Source organism: Macrobrachium rosenbergii, chromosome 49 (assembly GCF_040412425.1).
Source record: "Macrobrachium rosenbergii isolate ZJJX-2024 chromosome 49, ASM4041242v1, whole genome shotgun sequence".
NCBI classification, from domain to species: Eukaryota; Metazoa; Arthropoda; class Malacostraca; order Decapoda; family Palaemonidae; genus Macrobrachium; species Macrobrachium rosenbergii.
The window spans coordinates 20,545,019-20,551,105 of record NC_089789.1 but is presented as its reverse complement, the minus strand read 5'-3'; the positions used below and the strand labels follow the sequence as shown (position 1 = coordinate 20,551,105).

Below are 6,087 nucleotides of genomic sequence, written 5' to 3'. Positions count from 1 at the left end.
TTTCACAGACCGCCACAGCCGCCCAACAAAACCAAATAATCACTTTTGATGTTTCTTATATTCCTGCATTCATTAAGTTTTCCATTGGTTTTCAGTTTCTAGTCAAGCTAGTTAAAAAATAAATATGTTGTTTTTGTATAGTTAAGTTTAGAGGCAATATGATGTAAATAAACAAAATCATTAGTATACCATATAGGACGACGCATACACGGAAATACGGAGATAATTCGGAAATAAAAAGAAATAAATTCCGTCACTAGACTTCAGATCTGATATCATAATTCCAGGTTTAATATCTCCTGTCGTGAGGATGAAAGGGCGCTGGCTCCCTGAGGTAACGGAATGTTCCAACGGATATTGAGAAGGAAGTGTTGGGGAAATATAAGAAAGGATCCATTTCCGTGTCAGGGTGGAGAGAGTATTAATGTAACTTACGAGCTTGGGAAGTAGGTCAGGCGCAGTTAATTTTGATCTATATTAAATCGTTTCTTGGAGGAGATGATGATCAGCTGGGGGATTTTTCCCTCCATCAAACATGACCTCATTAATCAATGTATTGTAATATAGAGGGAAACTATGCAGGTGTTATCCAAGACAGGACCATGTATGTGGTTGCTTCTGAAGATGTGGATTAGTTTTTAATATCTATACTAAAGATGGTTCGGTCATTTATAATAGCTTGAGTTTAGGGATTACGGAGAAATGTCAAGGGCTCCTGAAGGTAGATCAACATACAGCTTGGGAGCATGAAAAAAAGATAAAAAGTATTCCGGTACATTTAACTATATCGAGCCTGGGGACCTAGGCGATAAATTATACAACGGGTGGTTAAACGAGTTTTGAGTGTAATTATTCTTACGATAACTTAAGGAAAGGTGTATATGTTAATGATAAACTCTGTTGTCCCTCCGTTTGCACATATTTCATTCTTGCGCAATGGATGCAGTCACATGCCACACCCTGCCACGGTCTAGGATACCTAGACCGTGCACCCTGCTATCTTTATGAAACCTCACCGCCGTCATACCGTATACGTAACTTAATCTCAAGGCGATAAGCTTTTCAACAGAAAATTAGAATGAAGCCTCGCGCTCCATTGCGTAATAAAAGAAAACAGGAAGCTGAGTAACCGGATTTAAAAGAGATTACTTTCTGTCCCCAAACGTTTCAGTAATTTAACATCACGACCAGTGTTATTCATAAATTAGTAACCTGACACCTCTCGCTCATTTTGAAGCACAAAACGTATTAACCGCCTTAACGTGCCTTGTTCTCTCTCTCTCTCTCTCTCTCTCTCTCTCTCTCTCTCTCTCTCTCTCTCTCTCTCTCTCTCTCTCTGTGTTAGTCGTATAATAGATGAAAACCTATTCCATGCAGCACCATATCCATATTCATGGACTCTTTGAAAAGCGGGCGACCCTTCGTCTCGATTGAAAAGTTTGGATTTTATAGAATGTCGCAGGTACAGAGAGGGCCGTGAGGGTGGGTGGGTGGGCGATGGGGATGGGGATGGAAGATGGAGGATGTGGTATGGAGGGATTGGGATGGATTTTTGGTGCAGGGGGAGGGTTGGACTATGGATCATATCAGCTCTGTTCTTTAGGGAATACGTTTTTAAAACTGATATTTCTAGAGTTTTATATAAAAATAGTGCAAAACAGTTTTTGTCATTCCCCAATCATGATCTGTGTTAATACAACGCAGTGATAATCTGTTTTATGTATATGTATATATATATATATATATATATATATATATATATATATATATATATATATATATATATATATATATATATATATATATATATATATATATATTGTGTGTGTATGTGTAAGGCAGAAGAGAACATTTGAAACCTTAGGAAAGGTCCTCTCCCCAAGAAAAGTCAAAATAAGTAGCAATATTCATAATTTGCGTTTGGTTAGCATGCAACTCAATGAAATAACATCCTTGTTCAAGTTAAAGAAGTAATACATATAAGCAAAATTACAGTGTACCGACTGCCTATGATATTTTATAAACAACGAATAACATTTTAAGTATATCTTAAATTTGTTGCCATTATTCGACGACGTTTTATACATTTCTTAAACTTTTCCTCATTTTGACAGTCAGATCAGGTGATTCATTTCCAATGTATGAAATCAAGAGGAGCTGACGAGGTGAACAAAATATCAATGTAATATATGTGGATGCTCACGATACCCCAAGATTTTTATATCCAGTGAGAGACAACAGGGAAACACATAATAGAAAATGTTTTCCTATCAGTTGACAAAAGACCGACTAAAGGATTACGTGTCCCGAGGGATTTCGATTCTTTCAAAGGATAAATTGAATTGCTGTCAGCTCTTCTGCGAAAAAAAGACATCATTCGGTGTTCCAGGTTTAGCACTGAGGTTTCAGAAGCAAGTTTCTACATATTGTGTTCAGCGAAAATATATTTATCAAAAACTGGACAAAGACCGTAAAATCTCTTTTTGTGAAATGAACCGCCTTAAGAATCTCGTACGATTCCCCCGATTGTTCTTAGGCCAGTCACTATCCATACGAAGGTTTTGCGGTCAGATAATTATTAATCAGGACCGTGAGACCATTTGCCCTATACATTTGGCACTAGGAAACAAGCATTTTGGAGTGAGGATACACAGCTTTTCTCTCTCTCTCTCTCTCTCTCTCTCTCTCTCTCTCTCTCTCTCTCTCTCTCTCCCCTTGAAGATTTTCTTATTTTTTTAAAAGGCATGTGTCGTACATTAATATGATTCTTAACATCTCAGATGCTTGCTCAGTCTGTACTGATAAACACAGAATAATGTTTGTAAACGATAAACTGTGGTACTTCCTACTTATTAAGATAGTGCTGATTATTATTTTTGTAACTGGTGGCTTAATCCCATAATGGTTTTGGAGGTTCTAAATTTATTAAATCAATACAGTGCTTGGGGGCCTGTTGAGCTGTCATCATCAACATCAGTACTTTAATGTAGTATTATAGTTATCTTTTTCAGTAGTATTATTATTTGATGTTGTTTCTATTTGTTTTACGATCAATAATAGCTAGAATTTCATATGGTTGACTTTAGAAATTAATGCACGAAACTCCTTTTCATGGTCATCCTTTGCTAGTTTGTGACATTCGTTTAAGCAAACACTTAAGCAGCAACTTTGGATACAGATATTATAACTGAAAGTAAAAACAAGTTCTTCTCCTGGTAAAGTAAATAAAACTTTTAATAACATATCAAGGACGGAAGTGACCGCTTTAACGACTCGCATGTACGTTGTCAAGAAAAAATGTATATTCCTGGAATTCTTTCCTTAGAAGTTCTTTACAGCTGTTGTTTCAAACCGGTATAGTGATATTCCCGCAGAAATGGATGTAATAAACCGAAAAAATCCTAATCGAAGTAAAATGTATGTTGGAGAGAGAGAGAGAGAGAGAGAGAGAGAGAGAGAGAGAGAGAGAGAGAGAGAGAGAGAGAGACATTGTAATCATAAAGTTTTTCAATTATCATGAATGAAAATACTTTCGATTATTAATTTGGAGAACCTCCATACCGTTTGGAAGCATCAAGAGATTTGATGAATTTCACTGTTATAAATAATTGATAATTTTGCTGTTTTACTCCGATGCTTTTAGGCATGAAATGTTGGACTTTGTCAATTCTGTCAGGAAAACTTGCTTTTTTAATTTTTATCTTTGTTTGTGTGTCTTATCCGTAAACTTCATCTTGCTCGCTGTTTCTTGTTCCCATATAACACAGGTGTCAAACCCAGCCTCCTTGAAGAAAATTATCTTTATTGGGGGTGTGGGCAAAGACCAAAAGCGGATATTGATAGTGTAACTCTTACCTGTCCTCATAATTTTTTTCTGCATGTCTTTCATTTTGTTTCATAATTTTTACTAGAAATGTGTAACCTCAATTGCATGTCCTTCAAGAGAAAGGTCAGTGTCCCTCGAGCCAGGCCCACGCTTCCGACATTGACCTCTTTTCCCTTTATAGCAGAGAACAGGAGGATAAGAAGCATCGAAAAGAAATTGTCATATTCTGAATGAAGATCTGGTGATGTGGCGAAAGGAAATAATATTGAATTTCCTTTCGTGCGTAATGTCTGTGGAAATATCCACGCTCTCCAAAATGTCATTGTCTTGTTTAAGCATCTTATCTGGCTCTAAGCTCTCCTGGTATGTTTCGTCTTTGGCTAAATCTTAATATAAGTTTAGAAAGTATTTCTGGCAATCGGAAAGAATAGTTATACGTAGGGAAAGTATTTTCCTAAAGGATTCTCTAACTGCTAAAGATTATATTTATAAGTAGTCGAAGTGTTTTTATAGAGCACTTTAAATTGGGGAACAGCCTTTCAAGAGTATGTCGGAATATCCTAAAGAATAAACAAAATAAGATTATTTTCGAGAGTGCTTTGTACCAGTCGAAAAGGGGAAGAATTTTTGAAGAGAATTTCCTAACTGCCCCAATAAATGTTTATAAAAAGTGGAGGTACTTTTTCATGCAAGTTTCTTTAACTACCTATACTCCGCAGGTCGGTAGTGCCGTCAGTGCACCTCGTGCTGTGCATTGTAGGCATTACTTCAAGTTCTTCGCAGCGTGCCGTCGGCCTCCTAGCTTCAACCCCTTTTGCTTCTTTTCTGTACCTCCTCACATATTCTCTTTCTTCCATCTTACTTTCCACCCTAACCTAACAATTGATTCATAGTGCAAATGCGAGGTTTTCCTACTGTTACACCTTTCAAGCCTTTTACTGTCAATCTCCGTTTCAGCGCTGAATGACCTCATAGGTCCCAGTGCTTGGCCTTTGGCCTAAATTCTATATTCAATTCAACTCAATTCAGCTTCTATAAGCGGCGGGAATATTTGCAAAGGTATCTGAATTGCAGGGGACTTATTTTATGCATGTTTTCTCTGGCCAAATAGAAAATTATGCGTGTGTTATTTCAGTGTCGTTTTGTTAATAATTTCACTGGAGGATAATGTTTAGTCAAGGGGCTTAATGGTGGACATGACGATTACGTTATCACGGGTCTATTATAAATGAACCTTTTCAGTCATACCTATATACCCATTGATTTACCCGTTTGTTGACTGCTTTGCATTAAGCTGCATTCGCAAACCAAAAACATCGACACTAGAAATAAATATTGACAAAAAGTAATTATGCAACGCTTGACAGAAGACATCTCTCAGAACACAGTTTAGTAAACTATTCTAGCCTGTGAAAATACATCCAGTCATTAGAACCATAAAAGTTTCTATTAACTTACAAACGGATTTCATTTGAAAACCATTTTCTCTGAAAATCCTCGACAGTGAATAGTGGTTCCCGCATGAGGCCGTAGAGAGAAAAACCTCTCCTACGCTTTCAAGTCTAGGGCACTCCATCACGAAATGCATCACAATTACGGGCGCTGCACAGGGAAAGGTCCTCATCTGATTAGTCAGGGAAAATCTGTATATACTGTGTATTATTATTTATTATTATTATTATTATTATTATTAAATAAATATTGAAGGTTATATATAACATACGAATTACGACTAAGTCATACTGTCTAAACATAAATTGATCTCCAGAGATGGAACTCACCATGAACTCAAGGAAATCGAAACCTCCAAAGCTCATGAGATGTAATCGTTGAGAGGGATTTAGATAATTGATACAGCCACTTAATGTTCAAATGGATTCAGATAACAGGCCCCTTTCTCTCCAGCAGGGCAGGAAATTAACTCATCTTTAAATTGACACTTGACGTTGAAAGCTCAGTCACCCTCCCCCACCCAACCCAGCCAAGCAACCACCAGGGAGGACCACCCCCAACCCCAACAAGAGGAACGTTAAACTGAGGTAAGATTTCATTTCTGTCACATATTTCAATGGCGGCTTTTATCAGGGTAAACAACCTGAAGGGGATTCTGCGTTTGACGGTGTTTGTTCATGAAAAAAAAGTTCCTTTTCATGAAGGATAGAAACTACTTCATATTTATTTTCATTTTACTTTTTGAGCAGGTTTTGATTATTACATTTCTCACCAGTTAGTTTCCGTTCTCTCTCCATTCATTCATTACC

The 6,087-nt window shown here is 37.0% G+C and overlaps 1 protein-coding gene across 1 annotated transcript in view; it reads left to right on the top strand.

Moving 5' to 3' along the window:
- LOC136832147 (hyaluronidase B-like) overlaps positions 1-5,861 on the top strand; it is a 371,768-nt gene extending 365,907 nt beyond the window's left edge. The window contains exon 12 of the mRNA XM_067092839.1: positions 5,735-5,861. The gene's annotated coding sequence lies outside the window, so the exon portion shown is untranslated. The remainder of the gene's footprint in view (positions 1-5,734) is intronic.
- The last annotated feature ends 226 nt before the right edge of the window (positions 5,862-6,087 follow it).